Raw genomic sequence first — 27,215 nt, forward strand, 5'->3', positions numbered from 1 at the left:
GGCACTCTCTAAGACCATGGAGTTTGTTTTATTTTGTTGTTTGCACCAGATGAGAATGTTATCCTCACAGCGATGCCAAAAGCTCCTGCCAAACTGTGAAGACCAAGGACCTTAGTGGTGAGTTCTGGCTGGCCCCTGAGTCAGGCCTGTTGATATCAGCTGCCTCTTAGGAATCTGCTTCTCAGCATTCTCTCCATCTCAGCTTCAGGAGGCTACACATGGGCCTGGAAGTCAACCTCCTCTACCCACGAAGATGGCCCTGGGCCTTCTGCCCTAGCCCATTTCTTCCTACCTCCTTTAGTTTGTCTAATCTAAGAAGTTCTCCCATTATAGTTACTGAAGTCTTTCACTCAGTGCTCTGGGCTCACGAGTGTCTAATGCATGTGCATATAAACACACATATACACATAAACACACATATGTACCTACTTCTAATTGTATTTTGATGAGGGTCAGCTGAAAAACACATGTGTCTCCTTCTTATAGTTTCCCATTGTCAAGGTATCCAGTAGTTAAAGCAGTTTTCTATCCCCACCTCCTAACCCCCAAGAACAATCTCTCAGCTTCCATTAGATGAGGACTCTAAAGACCATCTGGAAGTGCTTAAAGAGCAGTTGCTGAGGATTCACAGCTAAAAGTTCTTTCCAAAAGGAAAATCCTACATCGCCTCTTCTACTCAAAAAGGAATGGTCTAGAGGTCAAATATATTGGAAACAAATGTGACTCATCCCAGCAAAATCACCTGCCTTCTTCTTTACTCTCAACACAATTCTGATTTTTTCCTGATTTTGATGCTGTATCACAGCTTTCTTTTACATAAGAGAAAGTTGTTTTCAAAATTGCTTCCATAATTGAAGACAATAACTAGTACAGGCAAACATATGCATAAATCAGGACAATGTCTAGTTATCACTGCAAATGAGAAGCTCATACATTTGCTCTTTTCCAAAAGGCTGCTGGAATATGGCCCCTTGGAATTCTAACAAGCAGCTTTAACTTAGCAGTCTGAGCATTGGCTTTGCTTTGAATACCACTGATGCAGTTCTCATCAAGATTTCCAGGCCTTCTAGAATGTAAAACTTTAAGTAAGAGAAGCCCTTGGATTGTAGCATGCCTATAATAACCCCATATGCAATCATATGATTATTCACTGGAGTTGCTGCTTTCTCTTGAGCTATAATACCATAGTTGAAAAATCACTACAGGACAAAACAATAAGAAAAGTAATACATTTCTATTTATAAAATAAAACTCTTCCTTCAAGAGGAGCCCCAAGTAGCCAAAATAATAATGGAAAAGAACAAAGCTGGAGGACTCACATGTCCTGAATTCAAAACTTACTACAAAAGACACAGTAATAAACACAAGTGTGTCACTGACATAAGTACAGGCATATAGAACAATGCAATGGAATTGAGAATCAAGAAATAAACCCACAAATCTAGAGCCAACAGACTCCTGACAAGGGTGCCAAGATGATTCAATCTTGGAAAGAATACTTTCTTCAATAAATGGTGCTGGGACAACTGGATATCTATATGCAAATGAATGAAATTAGACCCCTACCTCACATCATATTCAGGATGGTGCTATGACTTAAATATAAAAGCTAAAAATCATAAAACTGATAGAAGAAAACATAGGGTGTAAATCTTAGTGTAACTCTTCATAAACTTGGATTCTTAAATATAACAACAAAATATGAATGGATCTTACATATGACAAGAAAAGTGAGAGAAAAAAGAAAAAACAGATAAATTTGACTTTGTCAAAATTAAAAACTTTTGTGTATCAAAAGATGTTATCAAGAAAATGAAAAGACAGCGTATAGAATGGGAGAAAATATCTTCAAGTCATATATCTGAAAAGGATCAAGTGCCCAGTACATATAAAAAAAACTTACAACTAACTCAACAACAACAAAAAAGCAAACAAGCCACTTAAAAAATGGGCAAAGGGCAGAGAAGAGATATAAATGATCAACAAGCAAGTGAAAAGGTGAACAATAGCATCAGTCATTAGGGAACATAAAGCAAAACTACAAGGAGGTACTATTTCTTACCCACTAAGAAAGCTCTAATTAAAAAAAAAAAAAAAAAAGAAAACAAAAATAAATGTTGGTGAGGATGGGAAGAAATCAGAACACTTGCTGTTGCTAATGGGAAGGTAAAATGATTAGAATCCACAGAAATGTCACTGTGTAAAGTCAGAGCACCATTAGGCAGGAAAAGGGTCCCAAAGTGAGAATAATGTGATACCCCGAGCTTCTCAACACCAGTGCCTTGCAGACTCTTAATTCCCTTCTACTTGTACAGAAGAAAGAGCAAAAGCCCACAGAGGAGGAGAAATAAGTGAGTTCACTAGAAATTAGTTCTGAGCCTCATGCAACAGTTTTGTTTTATAATATCAGCATCTATAGGAAAGGAAGGAAAATGGGGATGAAGATTCTGAGTATCTGCAATAAGAAAAGTCCTATATATTCACCATCCCCCATCAATACTTCCAAAACCAATGAAAAAGGTGATACTGTGCTCATTCTACAGGTGGGACAACCCAGGTCCCAGGTTTCAGAGCTCACATTCTTCCCACCACACTGTGATGTATCCAGCCAGGTGACAAATTTAAAAATCACCAAGAGCCATCATTCAGTTTTTCAATAAACTTCTACTTGCTCAGAGGAGTGGGTTAACTTCTACTTTTCTATTAGCTCAGTATGGGCTCTTTAACATATCTCCAAAGCAAAAATCTAACAACATCTATCCAAATTCTAGACCACTTTATTATTACGTGGGGAGTATAAAAAACAAAAAACAAACAAACAAAAAAAAAACACAACTGTTGCAACAGTTTCTTACAGCTTATTTTTCACAGGAGGATTGCTTCCTCCCAGCGACCTGAATGGTCGCTGTAAAACCACCAGTCCTCCAGCCATACGGAAAGGGTCAGGAGATCATGTCAGCATTTTTACCAGCAAGCCTCTGCAGTCTTCCTCAAACTGCTCTCTTCCTGCTTTTGTGACACTTGATTCCCCCCACAGGCCACAAAATATGGAAAGGAATGAAGCAGCTGATCTGCAAGGTGGTTGCAGCCCAAGGTCACCAGCTGGTTCCTCTCCTGGGAGGGTTTATTTTAGTCTTCAGTCCTCAGCAAGCTGCCCTTTCCCACCTGAGGACAGCAAAGACAAGGTACCTGCTCTTCTTTTCATTTCAGAAAAGTATAATAGTTAAGAACTTTTCAAGTGCAAGAGTTTCCAATGACTTTAAACATTTTATTGATATATCAAAAAATAATCCAGGGAACTGAATTCGATTTATATTTTCCCCTCTCTCTCTTATAGAATCAGACAAAACAAAGCAAACATTCCCAACGTAGGGCGAAAAATCCATATTTCAGTTCTGGAAAAGATTCAGAATGCCCGATTTAACATGGGAGTGTGTGGAACAGGTGAGGAGACAAGAAATCTTATCCTTGGAATAAGAAGTTCTTACTATTACCACCACAAAGGCCCTTAGGAAATGACACAGAAAAACAACCATAATATCATAATGACTTCAATAGCATACTCACAAGCAATATGTGGCAAGCTTAAAGAAACTACAAAATCTAAGGGCAACAGCTAGAATTTTAGACTATTTTTCTAGACTGGACTGTTAGATCTTTTCCAGCTCCCTCAAACCTTGAAGGTAAACTGAAGGTAAAACATTTAACAATGCTAATACAACCTTTTAAAAAGTTCAACTGAAAACCAGGACAAGCCTTAAGCATTTGTTAAGTAGAAAACGAACATTTTGTTTTCAAATGTATCCCATTACTATAATTTATGGTTAATGCTTCTCTTCTCTAACATTTTCTTCTAAAAAGTTGAAAAACATTAATATTATGTATATTTATACAGCGTAAGTATATACTATGTGATATATAAGGGTAGTATACCCATATACTTACCAGCTAGATTCTACAATGAACACCTTACGCTACTAGCTTTTTTGAATATCTAGCCCTTCATTCATCAGACTATCCATCCATCAGCTTTTTTGAATCCATTTCATAGGAAATAAGTTGCAGAACTCAGCATGCTTCACCTAAACTCTTACACAGCTGACATTTCAATCTTTTCCATTTGAAAGCTATGACTTCACAAAAGAAAGGAGGGAAAAGAAAGCAACTCAATGCTCACTATGCACCTAGTTTCAGAGCCCATGTTGAGGTAAAGATGAGATTCTGGCAAAGGAGAGGGATTTTCCTAGAAAACAGTGGGGAACAGTATTTGGCAGAATGTTGAGCTTAGCAACTGTTAGGAAAGTTCTCTCTCAAAGGTCATGGTGTTGGCCCCATGCTTTTCTTCTTTCCTTCTAATCACCTTGGGAGAAGAAACCCAGTTGGCCAGGGAGAGCAAGAGACAGAGCGAAAGAATCACCCTAGAAATGGAAAGATGGTGAGAAAAACCTGGCAGTTGGCCAAACTGAAGAATTCTGTCTTCTGGAGATGACATCCTTAGGTGGAAGAGGTAAGACAAGTCTTTTCAGTAAGACCAGTAAGGGGTTAGAAAATTCTTCCTCCTTTTGTTTTGCTTTTCTCTCTCCTCTCTCTCAATTCCTCCACAAATTAAAAAATGAGAGGAGAACAGCTGGGGTTGGTGTTTGCTCACTGCTTTGGAAGGCCTCTAACAATAAAGAAGGAAAGAAAATGAAAAAACAAAGGGAGGGCCAGGGTTGGCCATTCAGTGCCTAAGCAGAAGACTTTACATTTTGTTAAGGGCTGCTGAGTTCAGCTTACTGGGTAAGGAGAGAAGACAGAGCCACTGTACAGAAGAGTGCCTGGGAATGAAAGCTGTGTTCATACAGAGCACAGCTCAAGAGAGCAAGACGTGTACAGGAGTGGCAATGGAGAGCGTCCCTGAGGCAGATGATATTGCCCAAAAATAGCTGCATCACTATCTTCACACATTGTGACTTCAACACTCCTGTCTCTGAGAGTTGAACTTATAAGTCTCCTCCCTTTGAAACTGGGCAGGCGCCATTTTGCTTTCCATGGTTTCAGGTACTCAAGGTCAACCATAGTCCAAAAATACATAATGGAAAATTCCCGAGATAATTCATAAGCTTTAAATTGTGTACCATTCCGAGGAACACGATGCAATTTCTCACATCCAGAAGCATCCTTTTGTCTAGCTTATCCATGCTGTACACTCTAGCTACCCACTCATTGGCCACTAGTAGTTATCCTGATTATCAGATAGAAAAAAACATAACATATATAGAATTCGGTACTAAACACACTTTCAAGCATCTACTGTGGGTCTTGGAATGTAACCCCTACAGATAAGAGAGGACTACTGTAACGTGATGGTAGTGACCATGCATAACTTCCAAGGCCAAGTCATAAAGCAATGCCGCTTCCACCTGGTCGGACAGAATAATCACACTGAAGCCCACGCAGGCTGTCCCCCTGCCCTGAAGCTGCCATGCTATGAGGATAAAGCTGCCCATGAAGAGAGACCATACAGAAAGGACCACATGAGACTGGGTGAAGAGGAAGAAATGCTGAGCCATCCAGCTGCCTGCTCTTCTAGCATCAGCTGCCACCTGACTGCAACTGCAGCCAGAAATGCACAGCTGGGCCCTTCCATAACTCCTGACCACAGAAAAAGTGAGAGGTAAAAAGGTGACTGCTGTTGTTTGCAGCCACTATATCTTTAAGTGACTTCTTACACAACAATAAATAATCAGAATAGGTCCTAACATATACACTATATCATGGTGATATCTCATTTCATATACTGCAAAATTCGACTCTTTGAGCCTGGTATCAGTTTGGCCACTAACTATACCTTTCTTGTTGTATATGTAACACTCCAGCCCCATGAGTTTGCATAAAAGTATTATACCCACACGCTTCTAGAATCCTCCCCCAAAACACACTACATACATATACAGATTTTTTTCCCATTGAAATACCCTCCCTTTCCTCTTTAAAATTTTTCTACTTTCTATCCTCCATTCAAGGTCCACTATCTTCTAAAAGTAACCTTTGAAGGTTATCAGTGACATCTTAGCTGCCAAACCTATATGTTTTGATCCTAATTCATGTACAACAGGGCAATAAATCCAAAAATGGAAGTAGCAATAGCACTTCAAGGACAGTTCAGCTCACTCTCTCTGGACCACAGTGCTGCCTCGTTTCCTTACTGAGTAGGAAGAATAATAAAGCTGGGAGATTCAGGAGCATTGACTAAGAGTCATATTCAAAGAGAATAAAGCCTTTTACCAGAGTTTCTCTATAATATTCTAAAGTTGCACTGGCCAATATGGTACCACGAGTCAAATGTTGCTTTTGAGCACTGAAATATGGCCAGTCTTGAGCTCTGTTTTAAGTACAAAATATTCAGTAGACAATAAAAGGTAAAACCTCCATAATATTTATATTGATTAAATGTTGAAATAATTATTTGGATATGCTAAGTTAAATATGTAACTAAAATTAATTTCACCTGTGATTTTGGACATTCCAGCCTCCAGTTTAGGTTGCTGTAACCTCTTTCTTTTTGCTGTTTTAATAAAGCTACAAGAAAATTCAAAGTGTTCTATGTTGTTCACATAATATTTCTATTGGACAGTGCTGGCTGGTCTAGGACATCAGATGAACAATCATGAAATTTTGTACTATACTGAATCGAAGGCACCCAAGAGGGCTGGGCTCAGTAGCTCATGCCTGTCATCCCCGGCACTTTGCAAGGCTAAGTTGGAAGGATCACTTGAGGCCAGGAATTCCAAACCAGCCTCATCAACATAGCCAGACTCCACCTCTACAAAAAAATTTTTACAAATTAGCCAAGTATGGTGGTGCATACCTGTAGTCCCAGCTTCTTAGGAGGATGAGGCAGGAGGATCACTTGAGCCCAGGAGTTCCAGGCTGCAATGAGCTATGTCAAGCCACTGCACTCCAGCCTAGGCAACAGAACCAGACCCTGATAACATAACATAACATAACATAACATAACATAACATAACATAACATAACATAACATAAAACAAATAAATAAAATAAAAAAATAGAAGGTGCCCAAGAAACACTATATATTTCCCTTAAAGGCTTATGAAAAGAAAATACTTTCAAAGGCAAAGGTGAACTATTAGGAAATAAAATAAAGGATGGCTAAAAGAGATGAGAATGAAGAATAATAAAGTTAACATGTGTGCTTGGAAATGTTTCCAGTAAAACTAATCTCCAATCATACAATCACATGACATCCTCACCTCTTCTTTCAGAGCACTGAAATCATTATCCATGATTTTACTAAGGAAAGCTTTGAAATGTCAGGTTTTCTATTTCTAAAACTCTACTATATGTAGAAATTCTAGTCACTGAAAATTACTAGGTGTCTCCCAACACTGCAATTACTTTAGGACTTAGCTCTTTGAAGCAGTAGCTCACTCCATTTTCAGAGGAGGAAAAAGAATTCTATGCAGCCTCTGAAAGTGCTTAACCTACACCAGGAAATGGGCTAAGGATTAAAACTGTGCCCACAGGAGTAAGGAAGGGAGGAAGATAGAACGTGGATTGGTAAAGCAGACACTCTAGTGTCCTGCCCAGATAACACTGGGTTCCTTTAACGGTCTTGTGTGCCCTTTCCCAACTTTTGTGTGCTTTGCTGCTAAGGGATGGTACCAGGATTTCTTAAGAAAAACCCTCTTTAACCACCGAAGCTGCTTCACCTGCAGATGAAGAGAGCAGAGGTGCTTGGAAGTTTATAGCCCTCTCTTACCTGCCCACAGACAGTGACTGATGCAGGAGTGGAAAAACCCAGCTCCACTGCCTTGAAGTGGAATAGACTCTAGGGAGCAATTATGTTCCAGAGCTGCCCACTGCACTCCACCAACTCTGGCCCAGGATCAGGCTGGGGCAGGCACATAGATTAAATCATCACCCTGCTTGGCTTCTTCCCTTTCCTTTCCCTTCCTCCACTCACTGGTGTCTCCTGGGAGCCCTGCCTTGATAAACCACTTGTGCAGAAATCCTCTTCTCATTCTGCTTCTGGAGAGCTCATCTCACGACTCTTGGCATGCATGAATGTGCTCTAAGAAAATGTGAAAGAAACAACAGGTTTTTGTGCTTGCTATTGTTGTACCATGGGTAAGAGCTTCTGTAACATCCAAGAGTTTGAAATAACTGCAGTATTTACAGGGTAATAAGAAGTATCCTTATTCCTATAGAGCACTGCAGCAACCTTAGGCCATAGATCTTAGATCAAGAAAAATATGCTAATAGCTGGCACAACATATCTATGTCTCCAAGGTGTAAGAGAAGACAGGATGATGAGTAAGGCTCTAACGTAGAGGCAAAATGAAAGAAAAGACAACATTAAGTTTGGTGAGCTGCATGCCTAATACTAACATTATAAATTCTGCATATAATTAATATAGATACTTTTTGAGATGTAGTCTTGTCTGTCACCCAGGATGGGGTACAGTGGCGCAGTCTCGGCTCACTGCAAACCTCCACCTCCTGGGTTCAGGTGATTCTCCTGTCTCAGCCTCTCAAATAACTGGGATTACAGGCATATGCCACCATGTCCAGCTAAATTTTTTTGTACTTTTAGTAGAGATGGAGTTTCATCATGTTGGCCAGGCTGGTCTTGAACTCCTGACTTCAGGTGATCTGCACCCCTTGGCCTCCCAAAATGCTGGGTGGCATGAGCCACTACACCCAGTCTATAATGAATATTTAATAAAAACAATTTAAAAGGAAGAAAGCACCCCCAACATTAGGTAGGTTTTTCAGAAGAGAGTATCTTCCAAACTAAAATACCATAGGAGAGAAGTTATCAAGGGTTGTTTACTTTCTTTTCCTGAAACTTGAAGGCAGTTTTTGATTGGACTAAACTAAGGCATTCCTCTTCAGCAAGAGCCAATCTAAAGCTCCCAATGCAAAGGTCACTTAACACAAGGATAAGGATAATTCATCCAAAAACAGTCATTTTGTTCTCTAAATAAATACTTTCTATTGTAGGAGTTTACTGACCAACACTTAAAAAAAAAAAAAGCTAAACTGAATATGATATATAAGCAAGATCCAAAATATACCTTTGCCTTTATAGGAATATGAACATATTCTGAATGCCTACTCTGCATATAAATGGGCTTAAAAAATACATTTAGAACGAACATAGAGTCAGAGCTGCTCACTGTTGGAAGTATGGGGAAGTAAAGCAGGCATTTCAAGACAAAGCCAGAAATGCTCAGGTTCCAGAGTCTAGATGTTTCCAATTTTGAGTATGGGAAGATACTATAGAAGAATCAGATTTTAGTTCAGTGTTTTAAAAAACAACTCACAATTCAAGATATGTAGCAAGTGAATGATGCTAGAGTAGAGGCCAAATGGTTTTGTTTTTAGGAGAGGATGGAGGGACATATGGAAGGATTCTCTGGAAGGAAGGCAGGACTAACATAAGCAATCAACCACCAGGTGACATCTGGGGCTGCAAGTCTAATCAGGTCCTACTGGGTGAGAACGAGAGTACACTGCCCACGTACTGTGCTTCAGCCCAGGATCTGGAGCCATCCAAAGCCTTTGTAAAAATTTTTTTTTGTTTTTTTTCTTTTTGAGACAGAGTCTTGCTCTGTTGCCCAGGCTGGAGTGCAGTGGTGGGATCTCAGCTCACTGCAAGCTCTGCCTCCCAGGTTCATGCCATTCTCCTGCCTCAGCCTCCCAAGTAGCTGGGGCTACAGGTGCCCACCACAACGCCTGGCTAATATTTTGTATTTTTAGTAGAGACGGGGTTTCACCATGTGAGCCAGGATGGTCTCGATCTCCTGACCTCGTGATCCGCCCGCCTGACCTCCCAAAATGCTGGGATTGCAGGCGTGAGCCACAGCACCCAGCCAAGCCTTTGTAAAATTAAATGTATAGCATTTATACTCCTTAATGTAGAGGAATTTCTTCTTTGAACTTAAAATATTTAACAAAACTTCTGAACTCTGTTGGGGTTCTTTTTTTTGGACTCTTGAATCAAGTGTTTATATTCACTAAGCACATAATTCGTCACAAGAACCATTTATAAATATAGCTGATGAAAAATGACCTATTTAAGGATAATACAAGTCTTACGCAGAGAAAGTGGATAGTCCAGATTAATGTGATGAAGGAGTGAAAAGCAGATGATGTGTCCACACTGATTTAAAGTCCCTAGAGAATTATTCAGTCCTTCCTACTCCCCAACTCTTCTTTGCCTACTAAGACATGGTTTATGAGTCACCCTTGGGGAGTAGTAAAAGATAGTGCACTTGACTAAAAATAGATAGGAACATTCAATAATAAATCTACTTTCTGGATATCTCTTGTCATCATTAAACACTGATCACTTAGAGAAGTGTTGGGTTGTGCGATTCTTCCTTCCCCTCACGGAAAGGCCGGAAGAAAATCAGCCACAGTCACTGCCAAAAGATAATGAAGTATCTCACATGATATGCAACACACTGGAGGAAAAAACTCTGCCGTTAAATGCCAACAGACCAGAGGAACAGATCCTCCAGGAGGACCTATTGAGAGGAACAGTAAAGTTGCTGGTTTATGCCATTGCTATAAAATGACCTCTTGTTCCTGAAGGTAAGAAATGATGCATAGTCCAAATGCTTTGCTTATAACAGCAATTAAAAAACAGAAATTTGAGCAAGGTGCAGTTCATGCCTGTTATCCCAGCACTTTGGGAGGCCGAGGCGGGCAGATCACGAGGTCAGGAGTTCGAGACCAGCCTGACCAACATGGTGAAACTCCATCTCTACTAAAAATACAAAAAACAGCCAGGCGTGGTGGTATGCCCCTGTAATGCTACTCAGGAGGTGGAGGCAGGAGAATTGCTTGAACCCAGGAGGCAGAGGTTGCAGTGAGCCGAGATTATGCCACTGCACTCTAGCCTGGGTGACAGAGTGAGAATTCCGTCTGAAAAAAAAGTATATACATAAAGAAACAACAATTTGATCAAGGGATTATAAAAGAACAATGTCTCATATTCACTAGGATTCTGGCTCTGGAACACAAGTATTGGCAAGTTACAGTTTATAAATGAAACAAATCGGCCATAGAAAGATATTTCCAGTTCCCCTTTTTGCGTTTCTTTAAAGGTTTGTAAAATGAATCATTAGGGGAGCACTGGAAGAATTTACTTACATCATCCCCTGGTAGTTCCCCAAAATGGAGGATTTTGCTGATAATGTGCACAGTTGTGATTTTTCACATCAGTGCGAATCTTCTTAAGCAAAATCTGCACAGGACTGAAAACAAGTCACATACATTTCTCCCCAGAAAGAATTATAGACAATGATGACTTCAAAAACATGTGATGCTTACTAAATGCAGGCAACACTATCGCAGAGAGCAAGTAGAAAATCTAGCAAAGGGTAAAGTGCCCAAGGTTAGTAGTGAAATTAATAAACTTGAACCTCGAAGGTGCTAGGAGATCCTGCTTAATGCTCTGCCGCATCAAGGAAGATGTCTGTGAATCAGTTTTGAGAGGCATTTCAGAAGCAGCATCAGCCAGAATGAAGGGATTCATCTTACAGACTGAAAGTTCTAGAACCCAGGAGGCAGAGGTTGCAGTGAGCCAAGATTGCACCACTGCACTCCAGCCTGGGTGACAGAGCAAGAATTCTGTCTCAAAAAATAAATAAATAAACAAACAGCAATTTGATCAAGGGATACCCTACAACCAAAGACTCTCCACACAGGCTATAAAGTACTCACCAGGCAGCTCTGGACCAACTGCAGGTGATGTCCACTTCGTCAAACTCACAGCAGCACTGTCCTCTGTGAAACAGACACAGACGAGACAAATCAATGTATAGCACTTTTAGAGTTTTATGGAGAAAAACAATCCTTTGCACTTCAAAATCAGAATCTATATGTAAATTTAAAAACGTCAGTAAAACAAAAAAAAATTAGTGGCGTAAGTTGCAAACAGATGACACAGACACACAGTCATCATATCAGAATTATTACTGCTACACCCAGCCAACAGAGTTTATACACTGTCTCTACAATGCTGCTAATATCCTACTCAGCGTCTTAATCTATTAAAATAATTAAGCAGCAATAGAACAACAAGGCTATCTAAAACCTTCTCAAAGTAAATATAATTATCTTTTCCTGATTAGCAGTATAATGTCCTTAGATGAACTGTAATTGGAAAAAACTCTTTTTATAACAGAATTACATCTATCTGCAAAGACAGTCTTTTTTTATGGATGTTTCTGTATTGTCTTTGTTATTAAGTTGTTTATGTTGATTCTGAATTTGACACTGGATTTCTGATTTGGCTGAAATCTAGATTTCAGGATCTTTTCAAGGTGGAGTGGGAGGAAAAGTTCCAGGTGGTGTCAGAAGTACACAAAAGTGGCCAGGTGCAGTGGCTCATGCCTATAATCCCAACACTTTGAGAGGCCGAGGCAAGCAGATCACTTGCCTTGGGAGTGGAGTTCAAGACCAGCCTCATCAACGTGGTGAAGCCCCATATCTACAAAAAATACAAAAATTAGCCAAGTGTGGTGGTGCATGCCTGTAATCCTAGCTACTCGGGAGTGAGGCAAGAGAATGACTTGAATCCAGGAGACAGAGGTTGCAGTGAGCAAAGATCGTGCCACTGCACTCCAGCCTGGACAACAGAGTAAAACTCTATCTCAAAAAAAAAAGAAGTACACAAAAGTATGGGGAAGCCCATTTCCATGTGGTAAGAAGGCAGAAGCAACTGATGACACCTGGGAAAATTGTGTCTGTAAAGTTTGAACTGAAATTTGTGAAGGTCACAATCTATGTATAGAGGTGACTACAGCAGAGTCCTTTAATGAGGTCTCAGGTAGGTTGGTACATTCATATAATACAAGACTACACCATGCAAAACAAGAGAGGAAATCTGTACCTATATGAACAGACATGGAAACAAATTCTCAGGTAATTTTATTACTTTTAAAAATCTGAAGTAGGGTAGTAATATGGATACTATGACCCCATTGTGTTAAGACAAACCTCACTAATCTATATGTAAATACACAGACATATATATCGTTATACACAAATAACGCATCTGGAGGGAAAACAAGAAACATTGAGTGTGGCTACCTCTAGTTCCCTCTAGGGGACTAGTACCAAAAGGAAAATTTTAAAGGGTAAGGTCTTTGATTTTAACCTAACACTTAACTATTATGTAATATTTTACCATGAAGCAAATTATTTTTATAACTAAAATGGAAAAAAAGCCAATTCACTCCAAAGTCTCTACAGAAAGCAACATCCCACTTCAAATATACAGAATTAGGGAATACACAGCATCATGTACCCTGACTTTACTAATTTAGTGACAATTTACTATGATGCAGGCTGGGTCTAAGCATGGATTGAATCATCATTTATAATCCACATAAAAACTCAAAAATATATGTACTGGGATTACTCTTACTTTATAGAAAAGGGAATGAAACAGTTGAATATTCAAGAATCACACAAAGCTGACATTCAAACACAGGCACCCTCACCCATGTTTAGCCCCTACAGTGCCACTTCTTCCATGGCATTTATCAGATTTTCAATATTACATTTGTATTTGTAATTATGTTTTAATATGAAGATACGACTCCCATGAAGACAGGGATTGTGTGTTATTGAAAACCATTAGGTATTTCCCCAATACCTAGCATAATGCCTGGCACAGAGTAGATGCTCAATAAATCTTTGTTGAATGCTGAATAATTAGGCGGCCTACCTAGAGATGGAATATTAAACTATATGACTCTTTTATGTCTCCTGAGGCTATGAAACAGGCCGACTTCCCAAAAAGCTCACAGATTAATGATCCTGCCACACCATGCTCCTCGTTTTGAGAAACCACTTGCTGCCCAAGTCATTTCGTAATCAAAGACTTAGAGACTGGACACATGCTTTCCCTTCTCTTCTTTAATTCCCTAGTGACCATCTAACATAAACTGCTTCATTGTTCCATAAACCTTTTTAATTCTGGGCATATATAGGATATTGCAACATTTGGGAAAGCCAGTGTTGAAATACTTAACTACAAAGAAGTTAAGCAGTGTAACCAATTTGTCATGAACTATTTAGCTACTGGCAAGTCACAGCCAAACTATTGCCACTGACTTGGAGTTGCAGTAACATGTGAATGAAGGCTCCAGCATGTCAACTTTTCCTTTCAAATACTATTATTCTGGGTCATGAAGGGATTACATGGGGCTTTGGTAAAGAAGGGACGGTGTGTATGAGTGTGTGTGTGAGAGACAGAGGCTGTGTGTGTGTGTGTGTGCGCGCGCACACACATGTTTTGGTCTTTCAAAGAAGAAAGCTATTTTCCCATAATAGGTCAACAAAATCGCAAATCCCAGAGTTGTATCAGCGTGAACGCAAACAAAAGCTGTTTCATTCAACAAAGGTATCAAGAGCATTCAATGGGGAAAGACAGTCTATTCAACACATGGTGCCAGGACAACTGAATACTCACATGCAAAGGAATGAAGATAGGCTCCTACCTCACAACATGGACAAAAATTAGCTCCAAGTGAATCACAGAAGTAAAATTATAAAATTCTTAAAAGTAAATCTAACATAGGAGGAAATCTTTGTGATCTTGGGTGACACCATCTTTGTGGCTAGAACAATGGTTTCTCAGGTATGACACCAAAAGCATGAAGAACAAAAGAAAAAAGAAGGTAAGTCGAACCTCTTTAAAAACTTCTGTGCTTCAAAGTACACCACCAAAAAAGTGAAAAGAGAACCCACAGAACAGGAAATCTGATAAAGAACTTTTATCCAGGATGTAAGAACTCTTAGAACTGGACAGGAAAAAGACAAATAACCCAATTTTAAAATGGGCAAATGACCTGAATAGACATTTCCCAAAAAAGATATACAAATACATGAAAAGATGCTCAACCATTAGAGAAATATAAATCAAAGCCACAATGAGACACTGCTTCACAGCCACTAGAAAAGCTAAAATCAAAAGACCTAACAAGTGTTGACAAGAATTTAGAGAAAGTGGAACCTTCGTACACTGCTGGTAGAAATGTACAATGATGCAGCTGCTTTGGAAAACAGTCTAGCAATTGCTCAAACGGTTAAAAGCGAAGTAACTGTATTACCCAGCAATTCCACTTCCAGATATGAACCCAAGAAAAAATGAAAACATATATCCATATAAAAATTACACGTAAAATTTCATAGCAGCATTATTCATAATAGCCCAATTGTAAACAATCCCAATGTCCATCGACTGATAAACATATTAACAAAACATGTAGTATGTTCACGTAATAGAATATTATCTAGCAATTCAAAAATGCAACACAGATACACATGACAATGTGAATTAACTTCAAAGAAACATTACGCTGGCTGGGCATGGTGGCTCATGCCTATAATCCCAGCACTTTGGGAGGCCAAGGTGGGCGGATCACCTAAGGTCAGGAGTTCAAGACCAGCCTAACCAACATAGTGAAATCTTGTCTCTACTAAAAATACAAAAATTAGCCGGGTGTGGTGGCGCACGCCTGTGATCCCAGCCACTCAGGAGGCTGAGGCGAGAGAACCACTTGAACCTGGGAGACAAGAGTTTGTAATGAGCTGAGATTGTACCACTGCCCTCCAGCCTGGGTGACAGAGTGAGACTTTGTCTCAAAAAAAAAAAAAAACAAATTATGCTAAGGGAGAGAAGCCAAGCACAAAGATATGGTATGTTCCCATGTATATGAAATGTCCAGCACAGGCAAATCCACAGAAACAGAAAGCAGACTAGTGGCTCTCTACGACTAAAGGAGCATGATGGGATTTCTTTTTGGGGTAATGAAAATTCAAAGGTTAGATTGTGTTGATAATTGCACAATGCTGCGAATATATTAACACTAAAAACCATTGAATTGTACATTTTAAGTGAGTGCATTCTATGGTATGTAAATTGTACTTCATGAAAGCAGTCTTTAAAAAAAAGGTTACACTTCAGTGAGTTTGCCAGTGAATATCAGTCAGCTTTTCCAAAATGAGAAAACACTTATGCACATTCTTCAAGAAAAGACAGTAAGTGGTAAAATTTATAAATATTAAAAATTCTTATTGTGATTCTTCAGGGGATTCCTTGTAATGGAAAATACCCAATTTTATTTTATCCTGACAAAAGAAAAGCATACATATGGAACTGCCTTTAAGCCATAAGAAAACACCAACATTTTACTGTAAACCACCACTAATCATGCCACAGTGTTTTACAAAGTCTTATTTCAAAGCAATGGGGAACTTTAGCCAAGGGTGAAGCTTTTATTTCTCAGAGGAGGAAAAAAACTACAAATATTTGAAGGTGACATGGCCATGCCTGTTTTAGTGAATCTATATAGGTACTGAACACAAAAAGACTAGCATGTAATGTCCTCCCCCAAGATACTCAATATTCAGATTTTGTTTTAAAGTGAAGAATAATTAGGCAAGGTTGAACCAAAACAGATCATTTTACTCTGACTTAATACTGAACATGGAAATTACTGTTTTGCAAGCAAACAGAATGTTAGAAAGCAGTTGTGTCAATGAGTTTGTGCAATATAACAAAGACTTCAAACTTCTGTAGCTTAAACCAATAGCCACTTATTTCGGTGTTCGCAAGTTTGCAAGAGAAGCAAGAAGGCAGGCCCCAAAGTACAAGCACTTTCCAAGCCTCTGATGGATCGGATTGGCTAACACATCATTTGGCAAAACTAGTCACGTGGTCAAGCCCACATTCAAAACACAGAGAAATGGTCCCACCTCTTGATGGGGCACTGCGCATTGCAAAGGCATGAACGTACGGTGGGAAAGACCTTGTGGACATTTTTACAATCGACCACAGCATTATTTCCCAAAGTGGAACACACTCCCACTAATGGTCCATGAAGAGATATTTCACGGTTTATTACACTTTATTATTAATGGTACAGTTTCCATGTACCATCTTAAAATACAGATATTTTACAATGGTACATGGAGAGGTAACGTAGAGTGCATGGACATTAGCACTTACCTTTATTTATAGAAAATGGAATCATTCTTCTATTGAATGGGTACATAACTTCTATTGGGTACATAACTATAATTATTTACAGCTACTTATAATAGTAATGTTACCACATTACCATCATTATTTATCACAGTTGTATTTTCTTTTTAAGCAAATATATTTAAGTGGAAAAGATGAGTCGTAAGTTCAGGTAAAACACAGGTTTGGCCAAATCCATAACAGTGATTCAGGAATAACCCAAGTTTAGAACCCAGTGGGGTAGGACAATGCTTCTCAAACTTTAACATACAAATCACCAATATATCTGGTTAAAATGCACATTCTGTTTGACTGTAGGTCTGAGGGAGGGCCTGAGATTCAGCATGTGGGAAGCTCTGGCTCTCAGGTGATGCTGACATGACTGGTTCCAGTGCATGCTGAGTATCAAGCACAGAGGTGAAGGGCAAAGACCTGGCAGTCAGAAGAGCTGAGCAACAGCATTCACCAGCTGTGCAGTTTCAAGCAACTGTCTTCACCTTTCTGAAACCAACTCCTGTCTGTAAAAGGCAGGTGGTGTTAGGACTCATCTCAGAAGTCAGGGTCAGAGTGAGATGAGATGAGAGGAGCAAGGCACCCAAGCAACACAAAAGGGATCAATGCCTTTGTTCCGCCATAGCTAATGACTTCCATAAAAGCCCTCAAATGAATCACAGGTTAAGAAAAGAAAGTGAGGGGGCCAAAAGGACACTGTGTTAGCCCAAATCATACCATGCCTAGACATTAAAAGTAACCAAATCTTAGAAACAAGTTTTGCCAATGCAATCATATTTTATATATTCATGTAAGGTATTAATATGTTTATGTTTCCTGAGGTTCACGCTACAATATTTATTGAGCACCTACTGTGTGCTAGATGCTGTTCTCAGTTTGAGTATATGGCAGTGAAAAAAACAGACAAAACTCCTAGAACCCATGGCACTCACACCCTCCAATTCTCTCAGTCTCTGGAACTGCCCCCATATACTAATTCTCTAGGCTGCATTCACAGAGAGGCTGTCCATAGGCCTGATCTGGCCACATGTATATTTATATGAATCCATGGTGATCTTTTAAAGTTTTAGCTGGTTATTCATATTAAAAAATGAGAGATTACACATAAATATCCAGACTGCTAGCTTCTCTTAGAAATTTGGATGATTTGGCAACAGAATGCTGCAGACAGCTCAGCCACAGCTGAGAGGCATCAGTCCCCTCAGAGAAAGCTTGGGTTTTCAGGTCCCCACAGCCCCCACCCTCCAGAGCACTTCCACCCAGCCAACTCCATCACCTATGCTCTCCTCTCACCGACCCAAGTGAGTGATCCCTAAATGAAAGCCCTCATCAGCAACATGTATAAGCATGGAAGGGAGGGGATTCCAACTTCCTATTCTGTATTTTTTCTTTGCCATCATGCAGTAAACACCAAGAAAAAGAGCTATTTTATCCATTCATTTGCCCCTCCCTGTGTCTAAAACTGCCAGTTTGAGAAAGCATCTAAACTCTGCCTGGCAAACTTACAGCTCCTCTGTCTGTCATTTACTGTGGGTAACTGGCTCTACAACGCAAAACAGGGCTCTTTAGAGGGGTTCATTACAAGTTTTTTATAGGTGTTCTTTTTCTCTAAATAATGGTAATGGATTTGCAATTGTTAGCCTACATTCTTTTGCCTGGTTTCCTTCATGTCTTAGTGTTCTACAGCTGCATAACAAATTGCCACAAATGTAGTGACTTGAAGCAACACACATTCATTAGCTCATAGCTCTGTCGGTCAGGAGTGCAGACATAGTTGCTGGGTTTTCTGTTCAGCATCTTACAAGGCTAAAATCAAGGTGTTGGCTAGGCTTCATCCTTTCTGGAGGCTCAGAGAAATAATCTGCTTACAAGTTCACTCAGGCTGTGGGGGCCACTCTGAGCTCCTAGATGCCATCCACATTCCTTGTCACATGGGCCCCAACATCTTCAAAGCTGGTCATTGAGAATCTCCCCTGATGGAATCTTTCTCTCTGAATCTGTCTCTCCAACCCCTTTTAGGGTCCACCGAGGACAAACTTTTATTCTTAAAGTAAACTGTGCCATGCAACATACCCTAATCACAGGAATGACATCCCATCATAGTCACATTCCTAGGGATCAAACAGGAAGTGTAAACCAAGGGGCAGGAGTCTTGGGCAGACACCTTAGAATTCTGCCTGTTACACCTAACTTAGCATGCATTTGTCATCTATGTAACTCAGGCTTGAATCTGCACCTATGTCACAAGAAAAGTTAACTGACCAGCAGAGAGGCTAAATAAAACCAGTCAGTACATTTTTAACAATTGTCCCAAATGTTCTTGGGATTCCATATCTAACGCAAAGAATATCTGTACTCTACCAAGTTCTATATCTATAAGAGATGTTTCTCTTCTTTACCTTAAACTAAACCTTATGAAACTAGATGTCTAGAAAAGTGACACTCTTTAAAAGAAGCAGCAAACACATACTCAGTACCTAGAAGGGCCAAAAATTCGGGTTTTGTTTGTTTTGTTTTTTTTTTTTTAGGACAGAGTATCCAATTAATAACATGGGCCAAAATGTTGTAATTAAATTAGGTTATATTTTGTACATGGTGTCAACCAATTTAAACTTCTCTTTCATTCAACTGACTTGGTTATTGGGAAGTTACACAGAGGCAGCATATACATAACCACACTAATATTTAAAGTAAAAGCAGGCCAAGTGTGGTGGTTCACGCCTGTAATCCCCACACTTTGGAATGCCAAAGTAGGAAGACTGCTTAAGCCCAGGAGTTAGAGACCAGCCTGGTCAACACAGTGAGACTCCATCTCTACACAAAATACAGAAAATTAGCCAGAAATGGTGGCACATGCCTATAGTCCCAGCTACTTAGGAGGCTGAGGTGGGAAGATTACTTGAACCGGGGAAGTCAAGGCTGCAGTGAGCTGAGATCGTACCACTGCACTCCAGCCTAGGCAACAGAGCAAGACCCTGTCTCAAAAAAAGAGTAAAAGTTTAAATATAATTAAAATCCTGCTTAACATATCCACTAGTACATGGCTTATTAGATAAGACTTAAAAAAAATCAGAATCCTTAAGAAATCTCCCTTCAAAAACATGTTCGATTAGAGAGCAAAACTGTCAGAAGCAAATAGTAATAACTACCAATCAATGAGAAATTACCATGTCCAGGTACCACTCTCAGTGTTTTATGTATATTAACTCATTATGTCTCGTCAAACTCTATGAAATAGAAATGGTTTATAGATGAGCAGACTGAGGCACAGAGTAGTCATCTCACTCATCCAGAGTCATATGACAGGTAAGCAAAGGAGCAGGAATTCACCCCTGACACACTGGCCCTGGAACCCGTCCTCTTAAGGCAACTGTCTACGCATCCATCTGTGCTTCCACAGTATAAAATAGGGGCTATTTCTGCATCTATGATACAGCAGAAGATGGTGGCCAAGCACACATGCATTGCACTCAGCTAGATACGGCTCATGTCCATGGCCAAGAGGTGAGTGTGGCCTGCAGCCCTGCAAAGGGGTACATTTCTGTAATTTGGATTAAAATACCCTATAGACCAGCAGCTGCCTTGTTCAGCAAGTCTATGAAAATCTCTTTAAAAAAGAAAATAATACAAGTATTCCTCTACCCCTGTATTTTATTTTGAAAGAGGAAAGAGAAAAAATATAATTGATTCCTTTTTCTCTCTTTTCTTCCTTCTAAATCCTCTTCCACTACACACCATTTTGAAATTGAGAGATTATGAAACAATGAAAACACAGCAAAACCTAACACTAGAAGCAAGTAAGAAACATGACTGGATCCCTTTCCCATTGTGGAGAAGATGGTGGGCCCTCCTCTAGGTAATGAGAAAGAAAAAATCTATAGTTCAATAACCTGAATCCATCCCCCCATAGCAATGGCAGCACAGCACCACACGCCGCCAGCCATAGGCAGGACAGACCCTGAGAAACCATGCTTAGCAATTGTATAATAGTAATAGGTCACTGGAGGTAGAGCTGGGGTGGGGAGTACAATATTAAATCTTGACATTTGCATTCAAGGCAGATTTGCTTTCAATGGTTCATTTGCATGACTAGGTTGGGCAAGTCCTTGCGTTAGGACATTTACTCAGTGATGTTTCTTGGTACTTGCAAGACGCTATCCAAGGACTGTTAATGTACTCGGGCCTGTTGCCTAAGGAGGTAGGAGACTAAAACTGTACTTTAATCAGTCCTCTTCATGTTCTCCTACAGTTCAATCTCAGCCCCAGTGTCCTGTTGGTCGCATAGCTGAGATCACAGAAATGTATATTTTGTCACAGAAATCTCCTTTAATCTGATGCTTTGTGGTATCGCTTGTTTTGGGTATTGGTTTTTTGGGTTTTGTTTTGTTTTGTTTTTTTAAGACGGAGTCTCACTTTTTCTCTTAGGCTGGAGCGCAGTGGTACGATCTTGGTTCACTGTAACCTCCCCCTCCCAGGTTCAAGTGATTCTCCTGCCTCAGCCTCCCAAGTAGCTGGGACTACAGGCACCCACCACCACTGCCAGGCTAATTTTTGTATTTTTAGTAGAGATGGGGTTTCACCATAATGGCCAGGCTGGTCTCGAACTCCTGCCTCAGCCTCCCAAGGGTATTGGTTTTTATAGGGTTTTGTTAGAACATCTCATGCTATATAATTTGACTTAAAATAGCCATACATTGTACCCAGAACTCTCTAATACATTTGAGATGAGACATAAACTTCAAGGTCCTTGGCCACTTGTGGTTGTCAATGATCCCTCAGAACATCCAAGCAGGGTCTTAGTTTCAGAAACTTGGATGTGTGCCAACCCAGGTAATTATTCTCTGCCTACCTAATTTCCCCAGGCAATTTTAATTGAAAATGGTACTCTCCTTTACCTCCGCTCTAATCTGCTCTGAAGTGTCCCTGTGTCCTGTTTCTTCTCTCCATCATAAGCTAACTGAGCTGGTTTCTTTTGAAGCTTAAGTTGAAAAGAGAAAAGTTTCTGGAGCTCCCAAGGGGGAAAATATCAGATAAATATGAGCCATTTAGTTTCAAACCAGTGTGCTGAATGCCATGGGAGTGGTTGCAAGATACCCCTCTGCTGCCTAACCTGATGAAAAGTTTCTTTTGTGGATAGAAATACAAAGGGTTTCTTACTGAAAACTGACCGGAAAAAAAAAAAAAAAAAAAAAGGCAGGAGGAGGGATGTGGGAGGGACACTGAGATAATTTTACTCTCTTGAAATGATTTTTTTTAAAGCCACTGCTCCCTTTCTCATTTCCAAATTTAAAGCTAGCAGAACAAAATACACCATTTAACACAGGAATACCTAAAGTTCCATGAAAATCTTAACAGAAATATGCTTTTTAATTACTTCTAGCAAACATTCTCTTAAACCAATGCTGTCCAATAGAAACACAATGAAAGCCAGAAATGCAAATTACATATGTAATTTTCAACTTTCTAGTGTCATCGTTACAAAGGTTAAAAGAAACACGAAATACTACTCAACAATAGAACGGAAATAACTATTGATAACACAACTTGAATGAATCTCAAGGGAATTTTGCTGAGTGACAACATCTCATTTCAAAAGTTACATACTATGTGATTCCATTTCTATAACACTCTTGAAATGACAAAATTATATAGATAAAGAACAGATCAATGATTCCCAAAGGTTAGAGAGGAGAGGAGGAAGTGAGATGGCTGTGGCACAGAGATCCTTGGGATGGAATTCTATTCCTGACTATGGTCGTGTCATAACGAATTTACAAAGGTGATTAAATTGCATAGAACTAAACACACACATGCATAGAACTAAACACACACACACACACAAATGAGTGCATGTGAAACTGGTAAAATCTTAATAAGGTCAGTGGATTACATCAATGTCAACTGCATGGTTCTGCCATTGTACTGTTGTTTTGTAAAATATTACCAGTGAGGAAAACTAGGTAAAGGATATATGAGATTTCTCTGTATTATATTTTACAAGTGCATATGACTCTGTAATTACCTCAAATTTAAAAATTAAAAAGGTGAACTTAATTTTAATAATATATAGATGCTCCTAGATTTAGAATAAGCTTACATCCTGAAAAACCCATCCTAAGTTGAAAATATGGCAAGTCAAAAATACATTTAACACACCTAACATGCCAAACACCATAGCTTGGCCCAGCCTACCTTAAATGTGCTGCGAATGCTTACATTAGCCTACAGTGGAGCAAAATCATCTAACACAAAGCCTATTTTGTAGTTAAGCATTGAATATCTCATGGTTGTTTCCCCTCACAGTCACACAGCTGACTGGGAGCTGTGGCTCACTGCCACTGCCCAGCATTGCAAGAGAATCTCATTACATATGCTAGCCTGGGAAAATACAAAAATTTGAAGTATGATTTCTAAAGGATGTGTTACCACTTTTGCACCATTGTTAAGAGAAAAAATTATAAGTAGAACCAACATAAGTCGAGGACTATCTGTTTTTATTTAACTCACTATACACAGAATTTTAAAATATAATCAATGTACATGTAATCGATATAAAAATTATTGTTATTTTAAATTCTTTTTTTTTCCATTCTAAGTCTTTGGAATCCAACATGTAGTTTGCTACAACACATCTCAATTCAAATTACCCACATTTCAAATGTTCAATGATCACACATAGCTGTGGCTTTCATTGTCGGGCGGCAAAAGTTCTTTAAGCCTAATATACATTCCCCAATCCCATCCAATGGCAGTCTTTTTAATATGACATATAGCGTTACTTCTTAGACATTTCTTACATCACTGTTTCATAATGAAAGTCTCAGAGCAGCTGGGCACTGTGGCTCATGCCTGTAATCCCAGCACTTTGGGAGGCCAAGGCAGGCGGATCACCTGAGGTCAGGAGTTCAAGACCAGCCTGACCAACATGGCGAAACCCCGTCTCCACTAAAAATACAAAAAAAAAAAAAAAAAAAAAAAAGCCAGGCATGGCGGTGCACACCTGTAATCCTAGCTACTCAAGAGGCTGAGACAGGAGAATCACTTGAACCCAGGAGGCGGAGGTTTGCAGTGAGCCAAGATTGCACCACTGCACTCCAGCTTGGGTGACAGAGCAAGACTTGGTCTCAAAAGAAAAATCTTAGAGCTTGGATAGTGACTGGAAAATTTCACAAGTGGTACCAACTTGAATCTGCTTTGAACTACAGTTCCAATGATAAATGAAAGTAATCTCTATGAAAAACAAGACTTTTAGTATCTTTTAAGAAATAACAACTAAGTCTCAGGAACTATATAAACTGGGTTCAACGGCTAATATTTTAACTATTTTGAATCTTTTTAATTTTTTTTCTTCTCTTTGCTTTCTTATTTCCCTGTGGTGATTAGAAGTAGAATTATTAGAATAAGAAAGCCTTATGGGTTTGCTGTTCAGAGCCATGCAACTGTGAGACTCAATTTTCCTCTAAAGGCAGTCATGGGGGAGAAAGAACGAAGTGATCAAACATGTGTAATGGCAGATTTTAAGAAATACACAAAATTAGGCCAAAACTCTTGGGACTGTGAAAAGTAAATCAGGGAACAGACCTGGTTCTCAGACCAGGTCTAAGAGGAAGTTCTAGGGCTCAATCTCAAAAGACCAGTGCAATCTCCATTCCCCACTGCAGCGACAAAAAGATGAAAAAAAAAAACCACTTTTCCCAAACGGAGCCTTCAGAATATAGAGCGGTTTTGAGAGTGAGAGAGACCTATCTTTGAGAATAAAAGTCAATTAACCTCTCCTGGACCTAGTTTCCTTGTTTATAAAGCAGCAAAATTATCTACCTAACTCATTGTTGTGAAGTTAAATGGAATAATACACGAAAAGTGCCTATCACATTCCTGAAACCTGGAGTGAGGATTCAATTACAGTCCTCTCCCACTCCTTTATTTCTGCACTGACATAACTATGCATATAGACAAAATGATCTGCGCAAATTAAACTAAGAATAATAGCGTAGGAAACTCAAGAGCTGTTGCTCTAGAATAATGCCAGAGAGAAAAATATCTCATTTTAATTTACTGTAAGTCGCTTCTAATCTGCTGGTAGGAAGCTGATTTCCTGTTCAGTCTAGGTTTATAGCACTCTTAAGGCAGCTGTATAAAGCAGGATGATATACCTAAAGCAGAGGATCCAAAATAGTCTAGAAAACTGCAAACAGGCTGATTTTACAAGAGATTCATGACCTCAAGAACCTTTACATTAGTCACATTCTCAACAAACATAAAATGTATCTACTAGCCAGTAAGTGAGAACAGAAAAAGAGTAAGTACAGCTTACAAGAACCTCCCAATGCCTAAAGTTCTCTAGTTATAAATTATATAAGTTTAGATTAGTATTTATATTTGTCAGATTTTTTTTTTTTTTTTTAACCAAAGACAACCGGTCAACCATCTATTCCATGAGACATTACCTCATATGCTGGCCCACTGGGGCACAACACAGTGTGGTATAGCAGTTACTTGCTTTTTTTTGTTTGTTTGTTTGTTTGTTTTTGGTTTTGTTTTTGATGGAGCTGGAGTCTGCAAACTTTTCACGACCCAGAACACAGCTGCTGATGTCAGAGCCCTGAGACAGTTACCACATCGAAAACAAGGGCTCCAAATCCATAGCCTGGAGTAATTTGTTTGAAAAACAGCCTGCTCTGATTCTGTTTCCTATTCATTTCTATTTGGTTTTTATAAAGGAACTAAAGCAGCTGATATATCTATAAATTCAAAGTTGCAGGACAAGATCCCAGCCTTGGTCAGCACCACTACCACTGAGCTAGATCAGTCAGCTGGCAAGGTCCCTCTAAGGATATGAAATTGCTTCTGGGAGAATGTGGGAAGGCTTTCCACCATTGCTACCTCTGACATCAGAGCCAAAGTTCATCATGCTATGAATAATATCTGAAGCATGACAAAGCCACTCTAGGAAACCACCGCAACTAAAGTAAAATAAACTGGGGAACTAAGAGCAGATGTGATCACCCACCTAGGACATTTAGGACTCATCAATGCCTGGCATCAGATGTATAACTGGTTTTAATAAGCAAGATGATTATTTATTTTTATTTTTAATTCACATGCAATAAAATAGACTCTCTCATGTGCAATGCTGTGAGTTTGGCAAATGCATACAGTCATGTAACCACCACACAGTCAAGACATAGAACAATTCTATTGCCTCAAAACTCCCTCATGAGGCACCTTTGACAGTCAGTCTCTCTTCCCACTCCCACGCAACCACTGATCTGTGTTCTGTTCCTATAATGTTGCGTTTACTGCATGGAAGCATATAGTATGTAGCCTGCCAAGTCTGACTCCAGCTTCTTTCATGTAGTGTAACGCATTTTGGGATTCATCTGTGTTGGTGCATGCATCAATAATTTGTTCCTTTTTACTGATGAGCAGTATTTTATTGTATGGATGTACCAGAGATTTTTTTTTTATTCTCTAGTTAAGAGATATCTGGATTGTCTCCAGTTTCTGATGACTCTACATAAAACTACCATAAACACTAGCATACAGATTTTGGTTTACGCATAAGTTTCCATCACTTAGGTAAATAACCACAAGTGGCATGGCTGGGTTATATGTATTATATGTTTAACACTATAAGAAACTGTTCAACTGTCTTTCAAAGTGGTGGCATCATTTTGCATTCCCAGCAATGCATGGGAATCCCAGATGCTCTGCATTTTCACCCACTTGGTACCATCTAGTTTTTTTTTTCTTTCTTATTTTAGCCATGCTCGTAGTTGTGTGATAATATCTCATTGTGATTTTAAAATGATGACTCTTTGTGATCTGTCAAATATTAGAGTACCATGTATTTCTACCTTTCTACCTTTAAATAAGTAATGTATTATTATGTCCTTTTTGAAAACAAGGCAAGAAGCCCAGACAGTTAAGTAAATCTACACAGTTATAACATGCAAAAGATCTGGTTTCAGAAGAAATACTCCCTCTACAAGGTTGCATATATGTACCTAATACCTACAAATATTAATATTACACCAATAATAATCATCACAATAGATTCCCATTTAGCAATAGGAAATAACTCTAATACCACATAACTCTTATGAGTAAAAAAATCATACCTTATTGATAATTCAAACACATGCATATG

At 39.2% G+C, this 27,215-nt stretch overlaps 1 protein-coding gene across 10 annotated transcripts in view; it reads right to left on the bottom strand.

Annotated features, from left to right (window-relative positions):
- Positions 1 to 27,215, bottom strand: part of PLCB4 (phospholipase C beta 4) — a 425,441-nt gene that overhangs the window by 258,860 nt on the left and 139,366 nt on the right. For all 10 annotated transcript variants that reach the window (XM_017868901.1, XM_017868899.1, XM_017868893.1 and 7 more), the window contains one exon: positions 11,740 to 11,802. The gene's annotated coding sequence lies outside the window, so the exon portion shown is untranslated. The remainder of the gene's footprint in view (positions 1 to 11,739; positions 11,803 to 27,215) is intronic.

This window comes from Rhinopithecus bieti, unplaced genomic scaffold (genome assembly GCF_001698545.2).
Source record: "Rhinopithecus bieti isolate Rb0 unplaced genomic scaffold, ASM169854v2 scaffold_4658, whole genome shotgun sequence".
NCBI classification, from domain to species: Eukaryota; Metazoa; Chordata; class Mammalia; order Primates; family Cercopithecidae; genus Rhinopithecus; species Rhinopithecus bieti.